Source organism: Castanea sativa, chromosome 3 (genome assembly GCF_040712315.1).
Source record: "Castanea sativa cultivar Marrone di Chiusa Pesio chromosome 3, ASM4071231v1".
Classification (NCBI taxonomy): Eukaryota; Viridiplantae; Streptophyta; class Magnoliopsida; order Fagales; family Fagaceae; genus Castanea; species Castanea sativa.
The window spans coordinates 49,607,515-49,625,751 of NC_134015.1; the positions used below are offsets into that span (position 1 = coordinate 49,607,515).

Below are 18,237 nucleotides of genomic sequence, written 5' to 3' on the forward strand. Positions count from 1 at the left end.
TTGTGGTAAGAGAAATTTTTCTCTTTGGCAAAGGCGGATGAAAGATCTCCTAATTCAATAAGGAGTTCACAAGGCCTTGCTTGGGAAGGAGAAGAAACTAGAAATAATGAAGGATGCAGAATGGGTAGCTAGCACTATACGTCTCAACCTAGGTGATGATGTCATTCACAACATCCTAGAAGCAAAGACCGCAAAGGGAGGTTTGGGAAAACTAGAAGGTCTTTATATGAGAAAGAATATGATGAATAAGTTGTACGTGATGAAGCAACTGTATAGTTTACATATGAAGGAGGGTTCAGATCTGTTGGAGCATCTTAACACGTTTAACATGTTAAACACCCAACTGTCAAGTTTTGGGGTGAATTTTGAGGACGAAGATAAATCATTACTCTTATTAGCATCACTTCCTACTTTTTTTGATTATCTAGTGACTACGTTGATGTACGGGAAAGAGACTATAGTACTTGAGGAGGTGACTAGTGCTCTCTTGTCAGACATAAAGATGAAGCAAGATGGTGATGATTCTCAAGCTGATGGACTTATTGTAAAGTCTAAGTCAAGCAATAGGGGTAGAAGCAAGTCAAGCAATAGGGGTAGAAGCAGGTCAAGAGGACGGAACTCCAACAGGAGTAGATCACAGTCTAAATTACATGCAAAGAAAGATGTAGAGTGCTTTTATTGTCGCAAGAAAGGGCACTACAAGAATCAGTGTAAAGAGTTGAAAGAGCATTTAGAGGAGAAGAAGAATGGAAAGAAGCCCCCAGAATCAGCTAGTGTTGCTGAAGAAACATCAGATGACAGTGAAGTTGGTGCAGATTTACTTTTAGTTTTATCAGGTAACAATGTTTTATTGGAATCTTGGGTTTTATATTCAGCATGCTCATATCATATGACTCCAAAGAAAGATTGGTTTGACACGTATAAGCCTTACAACGGTGGTATGGTCCAAATGGGTAATGATGCTACATGCCCAGTTATTGGAATTGGTACCGTGAAGATCAAGATGTTTGATGGAGTTGTGAGAGCTCTTAGTAATGTCAGACATGTTCCAGATCTTAGAAAGAATTTAATTTCTTTAGAAGTATTGGATGATTTGGGCTATTCATACTCATCAAAGGGTGGAATCATGTAGATTACCAAAGGTGCTTTGATGGTGATGAAGGGACAGAAAGTAAGCACGCTTTACAGATTGATTGGGAACACAGTTGTAGGAAGAGTTGCAGTCACCACTCCGGTGGAATCCAACACTAATGACACAAAATTATGGCATATGTGACTTGGCCATATTGGTGAATGTGGTATGTTAGAGTTGCACAAAAGAAATTTATTGAAGGGGGTGAAGACATGCAAGCTAGACTTCTGCAAGTATTGTGTGCATGGGAAGCAGTATAGAGTCAGTTTCAAGACAATCTCTCATACAAGTAAGGGTGTTCTTGACTACATTCATTCAAATGTTCGGGGTCTAGTATCAGTTTCTTCTCATAACGGTGCTTAGTATTTCGCCAGTTTTATTGATGATTACTCTAGAAAGGTATAGATTTATTTTATGAAGCATAAGTCTGATGTATTTGGCATATTTAAAAAGTGGAAAGCACAAGTTGAGAATTAGACTGGTAGGAACATAAAATACCTTAGAACAGATAATGGACTAGAGTATAGAGATAAAGAATTCATAAGATTTTGTGAATTAGAAGGCATTACTCGTCACTTCACAGTTAAAGGAACTCCACAGCAGAATGGAGTTGCAAAGAGAATGAACAGAACCTTAGCAGAAAGAGCCAGATGCATGAGGTGTTCTGGGTAGAGACAGTTAACACAATAAGCTTCATTATTAATATAACTCTATCATCAGCCATTGATTTCAAGATTCTAGAAGAGGTTTGGTCAGGTAGACCAGTTGATTATTCGAGTCTAAAAATCTTTGGTTGTCCAGCTTATGTGCATGTGTAGAGTGGAGAGCGTTCTAAATTGGATTCGAAGTCAAGAAAATGCATATTTCTTGGTTTTGAAAAAGGTGTTAAAGGCTACAGGCTTTGAGATCCAATCTCAAAGAAAACGGTGACTAGCAAAAATGTCATATTTGATTAAGCCTTTATGTTGAAACAGAATGAAGCAGAGACATGTGATGATAGCCCACATGAGAAATTAACTATTGAGGTGGAGTTTGACGAGAATAGTTCACCTAGTGATAAGGGTGATGCTAAGATTGATCCACAGCAGCAACAAGAAGAGTCTTATTCAATTGCTAAAGGTAGAGAGAAGCGGGTTCACAAAGTAACACAAAAATATAGCTTTGAAGACATGGTTAGTTTTGCTCTCGTAACCAGCGGTGGAGATCCATTCACTTTCAAGGAGGCTACAAATAGGAAAGACAATGATAAATGGCTTGTAGGAATGTCAGAAGAGATGGAGTCACTACAGAAGAATAAGACTTGAGAATCAGTGGAATTGCCCAAGGGAAAGAAGGCTATTGGTTTCAAGTGGATATTTTGCAAGAAAAAAGCATTGTCAGAAAAGGAAGGTGAAAAATTTAAGGCACGGTTAGTGGCTAAGGGTTACTCACAGAGAGAAGGAATTGATTATAATGAGATTTTTTCACCAGTTGTGAAGCACAGCTTAATTCGAGTAATCTTAGGATTTATGACAATGCATGACATGAAGTTAGAGCAGCTAGATGTGAAGACCACATTTCTCCATGGAGATTTAGAAGAAGAGATTTACATGCAACAGCCCGAAGGCTTCAAAGAACTTGGCGAGGAAGATTATGTTTGTCTATTGAAGAGATCATTATATGGCTTGAAGCAGTCTCCCGGGTAATGGTACAAACGGTTTGATTTATTCATGGTCACACATGGGTACATCCATTGTGAGTATGACTATTGTATTTATTTTAGAGTACTTGCTAGTGGCTCTTATATATTTCTTGCTTTATATGCTGATGACATGTTAGTAGCTGCAAAGAGTAATCAAGAAATTATGAAGTTGAAGTCTTTGTTGAGTAGTGAATTTGACATGAAGGATCTTGGAGCTGCCAAGAAGATCCTTGGGATAGAAATTCACCGAGATAGAGGGGCTGGTAAATTATGGTTATCTCAGATGGATATCTTAAGAAGGTGTTAGAGAGGTTTAGTATGCTTGATGCAAAACCTGTTAATACACCACTTTTTGCCCATTTTAAATTGTCTTCACAGTTGTGTTCAAGTTAAGATAAGGAGTCAGAGTATATGTCTAAAGTGCCATATGCGAATGCAGTTAGGTGTCTTATGTATTTGATGGTGTGCACTAGGCCTGATATTTCTCATGCAGTCAGTGTGGTCAGTAGGTATATGGCAGATCCAGGCAAAGAGCATTGGAATGCAGTAAAGTGGATCTTTAGATAGCTTATAGGCACTCGTGATTTCGGTATCCTATTTGATCAGAAAGCTAGTATAGAAGCTGTGGGTTATGTGGATTCCGACTATGTAGGGGACCTTGATTCTAGAAAGTCCATGATAGGCTATGTGTTTAGGTTTGCTGGTGGCCTAATTTGCTGGAAGTCTACACTACAAGATGTAGTTGCTTTATCCACTACAGAAGTAGAATATATGGCGATGACAGAGGTAGGAAAAGAAGCCTTTTGGCTTAGTGGACTGGTTAATGAGCTTGGTTTCAAGTATGATAGCATGGTGCAACATTGTGATAGTCAGAGTGCAATTCATTTGGTGAAGAATCAGGTATATCATGCAAGAACAAAACATATTGCTGTGCGGTATCACAAGATCAGAGAATGGGTTTCGTCTGATGATATTTCTTTGTCGAAGATTCTCACTAGTGAGAATGTCTCTGATATGTTAACAAAGTCAGTTCCAACAGACAAGTTCAAGCATGCTTGGACTTGATTGGTGTTTGCAGCTTGTGAGCCCTTAAGGGCTAAGGTGGAGGCGATGGAGGAGTTTGCTTATGTAGCTTGATCAATTCTAGCCAAGGTGGAGATTTGATGAAGTGGGCCTATGTGTGTGGCTTGAATTGCCACAAGCCCAAGTCAATTACAAGTAAACTGAATACAACTTGTAATAGGAATCTCATTAGCCGACTTAGCATATGTACCTATATATATGTGATTAGGTGCGGCAAAGTTGATTGAAAAATTAGAGAATTCCTAAAAACCTAGCAGCAGCCGCATAAGAAGAAGAATAGTGTTTTCTTGTCTTGTGCGTGAGAGAAAGTTAGGGTGTATTGGGATTTGGGTTTCTAGAGAGTGTTATCGTGCACTATTGTATCTCCCTATTTTTTATAGTGAAATTTCTCCATCATCGCTGTGGAAGTAGGCAGTTTGCCAAACCACGTAAATTCCTGTGTTCTTTGTGTGTGCTTGTTATTTAATTTCCGCTTATTTACTGTTATTGATTTGAGTCCTAAAGTGCTATCTGCACAACATGTTCGATGGTGATAAGAGTTTAGGGATGGGTTTTTATGGGTTGTGAGGACATCCAACTTTCTTTTAGTTGAAGAAGAGTAATGACACCAATCGGTTTTTATTGTAGGTGGGGATTGAACTTCAAATCTCTTATTTAATCGTCAGAGACTTTACTAGTTGAGTTAATTGAAACCCACAAATATGGTGCAACTATGTTTTGCATTTTAAGTCTAAAATTGAAAGGGTTCACCAAGATTAATTGCATGCGGTGATGGGAAGCTATCTAATTCCTCGCTAGTTTGGTCTTGATTCTTGACTGCACTTATAATATGTCTCTCTTTTTTGGTTTAAGTCTCCTTAGAGTGGTGTGGTGTGAGGAAAACTTGAATTTGGTATAGAAGAAGGGTTTAAGAAAAATATTTCACCAACACACTATGATTGCAGCATGGAAAAGAAAATAGGATTTGAGATGAAATAGTAAAAAAAAAAAAAGAGTAAATTATAAGTTTGGTTCCTAACCTTTACGCTAAATGTCAATTTGGTCCATAGCATTTCGAATGTGTCAATTTAGTCCCTAACATTTTAGTATTGTGCCAAAATAGTCCTTACCATTAAGTGATAAATGGAAAACGTTAACTTGGCTAACAGCCAAAATAAAAAAGATAATTTTTATGCCACATCAGATAATACTGCCACATAAAATAAAATGAAAACTTAAAAAAAAAAAAGTTTATGATAAAATTGGATCTCAAAAGTCAAAATCTCAAACAACCTGAATAGCTTCAGTGAGTACCAGCCTCTTCATACCTCGATGGACACAAAGGTACAAGCCAATGAACCAAAGTGGGAAATTGCTACTTCGAATAATTTCTTATTGCAAAAGTACACCTCAAAGATTAATTGGGGGACAAAGTTTAGCTACAAAGTTGGTTGTAACCTTATACTACAACCTTACTCAATATCTTTTTATTGGAGGTGAATTTTGACAAATCCACCATTGTATTACATCTTCTTCTTATATCTTCCATGCTTTCAAAATTTCAAGAAAATTAAAGATCAAAAACTATGTCATCAATAAAATTTTAAAATTACAAGTTTTTGTAATTTAAAATTTTGCATAAAATATAAACTTATAGATCATAAAGTAAATATTATCTGATTGACACAAAATTTGACATATGTATGAAGAGCATAAAGAACATGCAATTCAACGGTTATATTTTCAAAATATGTAGTAATGTTTATTTTATTGAGTGAGTTTGTAACCTTAAGTTACAATTAATTTTGTAACTAAACTTTATCCTTAATTGGACATCTATTTTTCTAAAATTTCTGATGTGTTGATGAGTTAGGTATTGATTTCTTTAGGTGGCCACGCAATGGAATTTTTGGACATTGCAAGGCTACTCTTTAGGATTCGGTTAGATAATTTGGGGTCTAGATTAATATGTTTATATGATGAAATTCCCTGCCGTGGTTAGCTGGTTTTTTTTTCTTTGCTAGACTAGGGTAGAGTGGCTTTCATCATGGGTCGATTGTTGGTGTCAGTAAAAAACCTATTATGCTGTAAATATCGTTGGTCTTTTGTTTTGCTTGGGATAATAGTTTGATTGTGATTATCTTGGCTGGATAATTTTTGAGTTCTTATTCAATTTTGACATATGGGTTCAACGTTTACATTTCTGAAATGAGGACATGGCACAAAAATATAGAATTTGGAAACCGGAATCCTTGGTGGCGGTAGTATGAAGCTGTTGTGGGTGTTTGGGATTTTGAGATCCAATTTTATTCTAAACTGGTTTTTTTCTTTTTAATTATTGTTTATTCCATGTGGGTCATATGATGTGGCATAAAATAATTTTTTATTCTAACTGTTAATCACGTCAATATTTTTCATTTATCGCTTAACGGTAGAGACTGTTTTGACACAATATCAAAAAGTTAGGGACTAAATTGGTACATTTAAAATGTTTGTGACCAAATTGACATTTAGAGTAAAGGTTAGGAACCAAACTTGTAATTTATCCTAAAAAAAGGAGGGGGATTTTTATGTGGATGTAAAAGAGGGTATTAGATACTTATTACTAATAGTAGCCAAACCCTTCATTTTGCACATTACAATTACAAGAAAAATATACTATTTGATAAATTAAAGAAAATAGATTAATCAGCCTTTATATATCGATTCTCGTGGGCTTGGATATATCTCTTCCTTGACTTTGACTAGATGAGGTTTGAATCTTGGATGTCATGAACATACTAGGAGGTGTCAACCAGTTCAATTTTAAGATATATTCGTTATTTTCTTAAAAATGAAGATTTTCAATGATTCAACATTATGCCTATAGAAGAGCCATTAAAATTCACATCTTTCCAAGTGAAAGTATCTATTTTCACTGAACTTTTTCTTTGTAGAATACCACCAAACACTAGTTGGTTATTGAACTCAACATCCATATGCAATCCTTTCTTTGAATGGTTCCATAACAATATTGAGGTATCTCATCAAAGATTGTATTACGGTTGGTTATCCAAATTCTTTCCTTAGTACTCTTGCTCCACATTTCTTCAAGCTACAGTCTTAACTAATTTCATTTAGCTCCTCTCAATGTGAAATCTTTTAAATTCCCGTAAGGTCTAGAAACTGTTCCACCCCACGAGTGGTGACATGGGAAAAAAATGGAGAATATGGCTATGTTGTGCATAGGATTTAGAGAATTTGTGTATCTAGGGTTTAGAATTGTTGAAAATGGAATCATGGGTTGTGGTAAGAATTAGAAGGTGGTTTGATGGGATTCAGATCCTCTAGAGTTCTTAGGGTACTCTACCAGTAGAGTTCATTAAATCCTAACCACTCTTTAATGATTTAATGGTTTAGATTTTGCCATGTCAGCATTTCATTAATAATATTCTTGAAATAATAAAATAATGTTGTAAACAAAACAATTAAGATGATTGTTAATGAAATGCTGACATGGCAAAATCTAGACCATTAAATCATTAAAGAGTGGTTAGGATTTAATGAACTCTACTTAGTAGAGTACCCTAGGAACTCTAGAGGATCTGAATCCGGTTTGATGAGTTGTTTTATGGCTATTTGGTATAAGAAATTATGGGGGATTTTAGGGTTTTGTTAGGTAAAAATTAAGGGCATGATTTTTTGTGTTTGAGAAAGAAGGAAAAAAGAATTGTATCCAACACATAGCTCTCACTTTTGCAGGTCTAAGAGTGGTCATGATAAGCAAATTTTCCTCCAATTTATTGGAAGTTGATATTTGGAATTGAACTTGTAGCTTGTTGTTTTTGGTGGAAAACACTTCCTATTGTACCAAGGTTCAACCTCTTGAGGAAGAAAGAAGAGAGAATTTTATGTCGTTTAATGACTATATGAACAATACCACATGAAAGCAATGAAGAAAAAAAGGAAAGGAACTTCATTCCTCGATATAACTAAATGGGTACTTTGGAGAACGAGGTCTTGCGTTTGAGATCATCTAAATGTGTGTATAACTTATTATTTTAAAAATTAATAACTAATGAAAAAAAATGTAATAACTAAATAATCAACTAAACTACCAGAATACCCTTAATTTGTGGGGACTCTAAAATTTACAATTTTGCCAATGATTTTTAAATCAATCATAACATTCCATCTCCATGTTATTTTACTTGTCCTTTTCTTGGATCATCTGCCCACACTTCCTATTGCACCAAGTTTCAACCTCTTGAGGAAGAAAGAAGAGAGAATTTTATGTCGTTTAATGACTATATGAACAATACCACATGAAAGCAATGAAGAAAAAAAAAAAGGAAAGGAACCTCATTCCTCAATATGACTAAACTAGTACTTTAGAGAGCGAGGTCTTGCGTTTAAGATCATCTAAATGTGTGTATAACTTATTATTTTTAACAAATTAATAACTAATGAAAAAAAAATGTAATAACTAAATAACCAACTAAATTACCAGAATACCCTTAATTTGTGGGGATTGTAAAAATTACAATTTTGCCCATGATTTTAAAATCAATCATAACATTCCATCTCCATGTTATTTTACATTTCCTTTTCTTGGATCATCTGCTCTTCTTTTCATCTTGTCTGAGAAAATATTTAAGATGCTCTCTCTCTCTCTCTCTCTCTCTCTCTCCACATTTTTACTCCACTTTTTTCGTAAAATTTGGATGATTCTGATATGGATGCATTTGGATGCTTGTCTTTTGCATGACAATGAAATAATTCATTTACTTCACCTAGCAATGGAAGGACTACTTAATCCACTATATGTTAGCAAATGGGCCTGTTATTAGTACTTATCAACCATCCTATTTAGGATATGAGAAAATAACAATTGCACTCTGTTTGTATTAGCGATAATATTTTTTAGAAAATGAGTCATTTTTCAAAAGACATTTTTTTTTATAAAACTATATCATTTTCCTATGTTTGGTAACAACCTTAAATAAGTTGAAAATGAGTCTCTTAACTTCCTTTATTTAGCTTGCTGTCAGAGAGAATTGTTTTCCAAAAAAAAATTAGAGAAAAGAAATCTCTAAAAATAAGTCATAATTTTTATGTTAACTAAAGATTGTTTTCCGTTGACTTATTTTTTTCGATGTTACCAAATATTAGAAAATACGGAAAACTATCTTTACACAAGGTACAAAGCATTGGTGTCTACATTAAGAAAATATGGATATTTTACCTTAAAAGTAATGAAAGATGAAATGGGAATTCCAAACACACTCCTCACCAATTTGAACTAGAGTATTGGTGTAAGATCATGTAGACACCTTATTTCGTTCCTCTCATTTTGTTTGTGTTAAATTTGTTTTTCATTTTACTTTTTATTCTTGTTTCCAATCATTCTCCACCTATTTTATTAAATTCTCGATTTCAAAATATACAAAAAATTTCATTTCACTTACTATCCAAAACTCTCATTTTTATTTAAGCTATTAGTGTTTTTATTTTAAGTTTAACCTCTCAAATTATTTTTTTCACTCTTTCATCTTAGTGGTTTAAAAAGAAAGAAGAATTAAATAAATAAATAAATGAATAAATAAAGGAGAAAAACAGAAAAGTTTATGAGGTGTACATTGTGCTACAATGTACCTCAAAATGCCAAATCAAACAAAAGAAGGGCATGCTCTATTTGCACTGTGCCATCAGGTTTCATACAAACAAAACGGCTAGTGCAATAGGTTTTTCAAGGGTTTAGTACAAACAAAACGGCCAGTGCAATAGGTTTTTCAAAAAAAAAGGGTGTGTACTAGAGAGGAAAAACATGGAAGCCCCATTTCCGGATGATTTCACAACTAAGGTTGCGTTTGACATTGGCTTAAAAACCCATTATTTTTACTATTTAGCTTATTTTTATTTTTATTTAGCTTATATTTGTTACTATTTATGGCTCCATTGCACTTTTTATTACTATTCATGGGTCCTATTGTACTATTTCAGCTAACTTTTAGTTTCATCTACAGTATTTTTAGGAAAAAAGTTTTCAATTTCAGCTAAATAAACTGTTCTCAAATGGACTCTAAGACTCACTCCTAAAATCATTTTCACTACAGTTTCTTTGCCTTTTTTGTTATTTCAATTGCTTGATCTTATTGTTAGTTTATCTTGTTACGTGATTTAGTCTCTAGCTGTCATGCCTTAAAATTTATCACTTGTTTGAGTTGATATAATAAATTGGGTTAATAATATTGTGTCTATTGAATAATTAATTAAACACTAGCTAAGAGCAATTGCATCCGTGTGTACAAATCAGAAAAAGCAATGAGTTTTACACATATTTACTCAAAAACTGCCCATATCAGTGGGTTTGTAACACTGTATATATACAACATACACGATTACTGTAGCTTTATATTCGATTTCTTTAATCTTTTTTTCTCTCTCATCTCCCATCCTTGTACCTCTCTTCTCCTACTCTCTTGATCTCTTCAATGTCCAAAAAAAAGAAAAGAAAAAGAACAAGAACAAGAAAGAAGACAAAGAAGGAAGATCACCGCAACCAACCAACTGCCCCACCATCACCACCACCTAAAACAAAACCAAACAGAAAACCCAAGGAAAACCCCATTCGGAAACATCACCGGTTTCCTTAGACAAAAGCAAAATCACCACCATTTGGAACCAACACCAATTTTCTTAGCGCTATCCGAGTCTTCTTGTTGTCTCTCGCCACATTCCTAGCCAATTCGAACACTTAAGGCCTGTTTGGATTGAGAGGAGAAAGAGGAGGAGTGGAGGGGAGTCGGATAAAATTGACTGAAAATAGACTAATTTTATGTCAAATCTACTCTACTCTACTCTACTCCTCCTCCTCATTCTCCCTCAATCCAAACGGACCATTAAAGAATTCACCATATAAACTTTAGATCAATAACAAGAAGTAAATTTAAAGAAATATAAGAGAAAGAGAGATCTGATTTTCAAGTGCTTATCCATGGAGGGTTGGGTAGAGAGATCTGATTTTCAGATATGAACCATGGAAGTTGATTGGAGAGATCTGAGATTTTTCAAATTTGAGAAAGAGAGCATCTGTTTAGAAATGAGAGAGAGAGAGAGTTCTGACGTGCGGGGTGGGGAAAGAATAAAAGTAAAATAAAAAAAATTATCATTTAAAGGAAATAGAATGTATAATAGATGATCTAATGTAGGTGTTTTTGCAAAGTAATCGTGTAAAATAGAAAAAGTAGGCTTTTATTGTAAAATAAAAAGAAAATTTTAGAAGGACTAATGTTAATGCTCTAACCCATTTTTATTAGTAGAGACCGATGACATATCGGACGTGCGTAGATGCCTCACACCTTTCTAAACATAATTTGACCTTGAACTCATCATCGGTGGAATATAAACTATTATTTGACCTTGAACTCATCATCAGTGGAATATAAACTATTTTTTTTACCTATTGAGTTAATCAAATAAAAATGATTTTTATTTCTTATTTTATTTTCTCTTAAAAATATAAAATAAGTGCAGACTTCTTCACTTTTCAAAGTTCATGATTCCCAAATCAAAACTCTTATTAAGATCAATCTTTGTTTCCTATAAATCCTTTACGAGGGGCGTCACATTATACCCACAGACAATAATGTATCAGATGATGAATAATATAATAATTGTATTTGAACAATCTTTTCATGTCTTATAGATTATGAAATTCCATTTACTTTACACTGAAGTTTCTGAGAAAGGTCCAATCAAATGGATCCAAATTGATCCACGTTGGAAAGCTTGTGGTAATGGATAAATGCAATCTCTTATTGATCTTTTGGATTGAAGCATGCAGGTTTTTCCTAGCCTGGGGAAATTTAAGAGAGATTACATAGCGGTGGCTTCAAGATTTTTTATATGAACAATCTTCCTTCGAACCATAATCAACGAGAAAAGAACTTGTTTTGTGAGAAGATCAATCTTGGTAGGAGATGAATTTTGTGGCCCATGTGGTTTTCTTATTACATATTTTTGTTTATTGGATTAGTAAAAGAATAAAAAATAAACTATAAATTTATTTGACATATTGTTTTAATATAATAAATATATTAATTATTGTTATTAAATAAATTTGCATAGTTATTATTTTGAATACTTTAATTTATTAATTTAAGTCTTTTAGTTTTTACATTCTTTTATTTATTGAATTTACAAGACATTTTAAGCTATTCTTTTGATTTTTTTATACAATTTTTTAATTTAATTTATTAGTTTATATTCCACTCCCTTACTGACCAAATGTTCACAATTATTTAATTTTTTAGTATTAGTCTACAATTCTCCAAATCGTTTACAATTCTTTAATTGATTAGTTTACTTCTTCTTCTTTTTTTTTTGTTAATATTAATTTATTAGTTATAATTTTTTAATTGTTTTATTCTTTTAGTGTCAGTGCTCGTACTGGGCTTAATTTTTTATATTTTATTTAATGGCTTTCAGTCTCAGTCATTAATTACAATTACATCAGGTGTAATACTCTAAATATTGCACTTGATTTGAATCCAGTTAACAACTACTCACCAAATTAGGTCAAAGACCGAAAAAGTGAAAAAAAAAAAAAAAAAACTCATAACTCATAAACACTACAAACAATAAACACACTTAAGTGGATTTTAATTAGCTCAATTGGTAAAATTTTTAATGGTTGTATAAGAGATTTGAGATTCAATCTCCGCCTATACCAAAAACTGATTGGTATCTTAGTTTGATGATAAGAGCTATCATCAAAATTTAAATTCTAAAAAAAAAAAAATCAACACACTTACGCATAGAAATAGACGGCCAACGACTCAAAACTCAAAAGAATTTTTATCAAAACGCTGTAACTCCACGTGTCGTCCTCTTATTGGTAGAAAATCTTCCCCCTTATCTTAAAGTGATAAGGTTCCAGATTTTTCACCACGTGTATTCCTCTCATTGCTATGAAATCTACCACCCTGTCTTCAATTTTTTTTTTTTTCTTTTTTCACCTCTCATTAGTTTCAAAGCAGTTTATATACAGCTTTTACTCTTCCTCTTTATTTTTTACTTTTCACACTCCTCTCAAGGTATATATTCTTCCTTTTTTTTTTTTTTTTTTTTTAATATATGGGTTTATACTCAAAGATTTATAGATTTTGGTTTGATTTATTTTGTCATAGATTTGAGTTATCATGTATCAAACTCGAAACCCAAACTTAAAAAAAATTGGAACTCTAACACATTTTTATTTTGTTTATCTGATTTGTATATTATTGATGAATTGGAGCTCCATATTGTTCATCCAAGCTCAAGTGAAGATATAGCTGCTGTTAGAATTGTTTACAAATATGGCTTCCCTGATCCCTTTCTTTTCAAAGGTATTTTTAGATGATTTTCTTTTCATTTGCTTCCGATGATTCATAAATGCATATGTATGGATGTATGTATGTATTACTGACATAAATGCATCATATTGTTTATTATTAGTAGTTTTACTCACTAATTTATTACCTGAAATGTGGGCTCCGATGTTGTCCACAACGACTATATCTAAAACTGAAAGACCAATATTAGTTAAAATCTTATGATGTTTTTGGATGTCATTGTTACTTTGTTGTACGTTTGTTTATTTATTGAAAATTAGTTAGAATTTTACGAAGAAAATTAGTCTATATGAAATTTTAACGTAAGTAATTAGGCTAAAAAAGTTTAAACAAAAAGTCTTTGCCATAGGCACATACTTTTCTATTGTTAAAAAAGTTATTAGAAGGTTTAAAACAAGTTTTACAAATAGATGAAAATACTCTAATTGACCTACTAAATTATATAAAATGATTCAATTTGTTTCTAAATGCATTTCTCACTCACAAAATGATACTAAACATGTTATAATTATAATTACTTTTGTATGATGAAGTTTTTCAAAATTAAAATTGATAAAATTATATTAAGATAAACTATGTCACAAGAAAGAGAAAGTAGAATCATTTATCAAAAAAAAAAAAAGAAAGAAAGAAGGAAAGAGTAAGTAGATTTATCATATAATTAATTGAAAAGGAAATATTAGCAGAACTTGAATTCAAATTTTTTTTTTAATAAAATTGAAGAAAAAAAGTTAATTAGTAATTTTGTATCTCAAGATGTAAAAAGAATATATTTTAATTGAAAAAATTTTGATGAACAAATTAAATAGATATAAAAAGGCTACCAAAGATGATTTTTTTAAGCTACCCAGGAGAGAGCACAACGGTAATATGGAAGCATAAACAATGATAAAATAGATGATAAAGAAGAAAATAGCAAAATAGATATATTCAAAATAAGTTAAAAAGAAGTATGGAATATGAAAACAAAAACTAGTAAAATCTTGAATAAAACTTCTGTCTTTGATAAAAACTGAAAACGTCTGTCTTTGATACAAGCTTTGAAAATAAACACTTTCTGAAGAGTTACAAGATTACAAAGTAAAATATGTCTGAAGGGTTACAAGATTATCTGACTGAAGGGAAGGGTTACAAGATTACAAGAGATGAAGGATTACAAGAGTCTTTCTAAGGGAGAGAGAGGGCTATCTTCTTTCAGAACTTTAGACTTGAGAATTAAACCTCTAAAATGGACCTTAATTTTGGACCTAAAACTTGAATCTGTCTTCTGTCTTCGGAGTCTGTCTTTTTATAGACGAAATAAATCCTGGTAAGTCTTGAAAAGTAACTTGAGTTGGTAAAGTTAACTCAAGTTATTCTGTCGGTAGAACCATTTATGTCTGTTGGTAGAACCTTTTATGATCAGTAGTATGTCTGAGAATGTATCAGGATACGCATGCTAGTAAGTAGTAGTGAAAATCTGTTTGTATCTGTCTCTTGTCTAAAGCTAGTCAAGCATGCTAATGAATAGTGGAGATGAATAGTGATCTGTCACATTTGTCTATCTGGGGATCTGTCCGAGGAAATATACTGTCCTGTTTGTTTGACTATCAATCTGTATCTGCATAGTTATCATAATCTAACGAATCAAAGTCAAAGTTGGTTTCATGCTCATGGAATGTTCCATAATTTTCACATAAAGTGCAGTATACTATGGGAAGAAAGGTAGGAGCATGATTCTTTGTCATTATTCTGTGGTCCTTAGTGATATTTCGTTTTCCAATGAGCCTCCTTGTTGAAGGTCTTGGCTCATATACAGCTATCCTGTTAATATAGCCATATAAGTGGAAGTCATTGTCTAATTCTTTTTGTACTTCATAAATCTTATTGCTCATGAAATTAGACCATTCTTGTGCTAGGTCATGTGGATTATCAAGTGATAGATAAGTTTCCCCTGTATACCAGTAAAGATCAGGGATACAACTGAAATCACTGATGAGAACCAAAATGTGAGCTGGCCTGCCTTCCATATAGGAGCTAGTATCCCAGGCTGGGAGTGTGCTCCAAATAGTAAGCTTCATATAATTAAGTCCTCCAATCTGTTCAACTGCTTCTTGGATGACTTTGGGAAATTAACTAATCTAAGTGGCAGAAGTGAGGATTAACTTGCTGATAAACCCTGCTTCTAGCATTTCAGACAACCATGAAGGATCACAAATTACTGGATCCTCTGTCTCAGTATTGATAAGCAATCCCGGGTAGGGATGTTAACCATCATAAACTCTTTCTGTTTCTCCAAAGCTTTCATACCATTTGGCTTTATGGGATAGCCATACATCATCTGTCATGTTTGTCCTGATAAATGCTTTAGAGACTAAAAGTTTAAAAAGATATATCCATCTGTTATAAGAACTGGTTAGGGCTCTGTGAGTTAGTATATTCTGTTGGATCTCAGGGGGCAAAGTTCTAATGGCAAGTCTCATTTTTTGTTGAATCTCAGGGTGGAGTTTTGAAAAGCTTGTTCTCATAAGATAGGTTTTTAGAGACCGTAATTCTGTCTTTATGGAGCTTGAATCTCCAACCCCCTTGCTAGGGAGTTGACAACCAAGTGCTTCAATAAATGCACTGGTGTTAACAAGATGTAATTCTAAAGCCTTAATGTGGCTTTTGGTACGGGGTAATGTTTTAGGATTTCCAGGAATGTTTAAAGATTCTCATGTTTGGTTGCAAATCACGCTAAGGAATCAGATGCCAGGGGAATCTAGATTCCCCTCTCAGTGGGAATGTGGATTCCCTTTAAAACAGGTGGGAATCCAGATTTCCAAGCTTAAAGGAAACTGTATTTTTTATAGATTGACAATTTTAACCCTTTTTCATTATCATTTAATCAATTAAGATAAAATATAAAACAAATTATTATGGATTAAACTCTTTTAAAATTATTATTAAGAATAAAAGTATTTGATAATTTAAATAGTTATTTTTGTATTATACCTGTCATTTTGAAATGTTAGACTATAATTTTAATGAATTTTTCATAATTAATTGTTTATATTTGGTTTTTCATTATTTATTTAGAGGAAGTTTTTTTTTTTTTTTTTAAGGATTTGGTAGTTCACATTCAAATCTAAGGATAGAATAGGAAAAATAAATAATTCATTTAAGATTCATGAGAATAAACCAAACATTATTATCTCACATTCCTAGGAATCTTAAGATATTCCCAATAAAACCAAACATAGGAATAACTACATTCTTAGGAATGTGATTCCTAGGAATGTGATTCCTAGGCATTTAGATGCCAAGAGTAATGTAGATTCCCACGTACCAAACGCCACATAGGGTCTTTTGGAATAAGAGTTTCTGTCTGAGGGTGAAGGCTGCCTGTAAATTATCAAGAAGTAGTTTAATATGAAAAGGAAGGTCTTTAAATTCTCCGTCATTAAAAGTGAGATTAGAACAGAGCACTTCTTGAAGAATTTCACTTTTGCCTCCACATGAATACATTGCCTCTGCTAGCAACGTATCATGAAGGGATATTGTCTCTATTGAGACGCCTTCATGCTTATCCGAAGTCTTTCGGATTTCTCTTTCTTTGGGTTGCACCACTGATGCCTTGCCCTTTCCTTTTTTGTCTGTTTTGGAGGGTCTTTTATCCATATTAGTTTGCAATTGGGTTTTGGTAAAAAGATTATGTCTTGAAATAATATTTTGAAAATAAATATTTTCTTGCAAAGCTTCTTTCAAATTCATTTTTAAAATCTTTTGGGCAATATCTTTTTGTAAAATTCTTTTGAAATATTTTAAAAGAAATCTTTTTTTAAGATTTAAAGCATATATATATATAAAAAATCTTCTGTACATCTTTGTGCTCTTGCCGAGTAGTGGTATAAGAGTAGTCATAGTGAAGTCTGTCAATATTGGAGTAACTGGAATCCAAAAATTTCACAAAGTCTGCCATGATTCTATTCGTTTTGTATGTATTATTATATATATCATATCTGCAAGAATACGTGAAATAGTGCATCTCCATAAAGTCTTTCATCAACTACTATAATAGGAAAATCTATTAGAGACGGATGATTAGCTCTGTCTGTTAAGAGATTAAATTTGTCTTTACTCAAGAAAATACCACAATTAATGATTAATAAAGGAGTATTTGTCAAGACTTCTTTTAGTAAAACATCTGTTTTGTGAGTATTTAAGGATACTATAAAGGATGTAAGTATGTCATTTATTATTAATTTGCTTGGTACATCTATCAAACTGTCAGTCCATTCATATTGACTAAAGGAAATTGTAAGCATAGAAATTTCTTTTGTATCTGTTCTAGTATAGTTTTTCTCATAGGATAATTGTAATAATTGTATTATATGTCGGTGCTTATGCAAAAAAGTAATAGGAGAATAAGAACAAATCTCTGCCTCTATATCGTGTATAAGCTTTTTTATGTCATTGCTTGTCAACTGGTTAACAAGTGATAACTCTGTCTGTAAGGGTACGAAATGTTTTTCTATCCTATAGATTCTTTCTTTGTTAATATCTTTTAAGATAGTGATCTTTTTTAGATAATAATATTCTTTCAGGGCTGGCAAAATGAATGTCTTTTCCTACCTTATTAATTTTAGTTGCTTCATTTGTTGGTAAAAGGGGGTAAATCAAAGTCATAAAAGGATTGGCTAAAATGATTTTAGAAGAAAGGTCTTTAATTAAAACAAAAACAGTTTCAAAACATATTTCGTCATACATATATGAACATTAGGTATTTTGTAATTAATTATGAGCTTTTCTCCATTGGCCTGAATTAATCCTTCAAGTGACTTTTCATAATACTTTAAGGGTATTAATCCTTCTTGTATATAGTTCATGTCAGCACCTGAGTCTATTAAAGCAATTTCTATAAAAAAGAACCCCTTGTTTATTACTACGGTGATTTCTGTATGCCATTTTTGGAAAATTACTCTATCAATTAAGTTCAAGAAATCCTATCTATCATTATTATCTTTCTT

The 18,237-nt window shown here is 32.6% G+C and overlaps 1 long non-coding RNA gene across 1 annotated transcript; it reads left to right on the forward strand.

The window, feature by feature from the left end:
* The first annotated feature begins 13,011 nt into the window (after positions 1-13,011).
* LOC142627310 (uncharacterized) lies at positions 13,012-16,670 on the forward strand. Its single transcript, XR_012842800.1, has 3 exons — positions 13,012-13,243; positions 15,148-15,888; positions 16,571-16,670. It is a non-coding gene; the product is annotated as an uncharacterized LOC142627310 (long non-coding RNA).
* Positions 16,671-18,237: the final 1,567 nt, after the last annotated feature.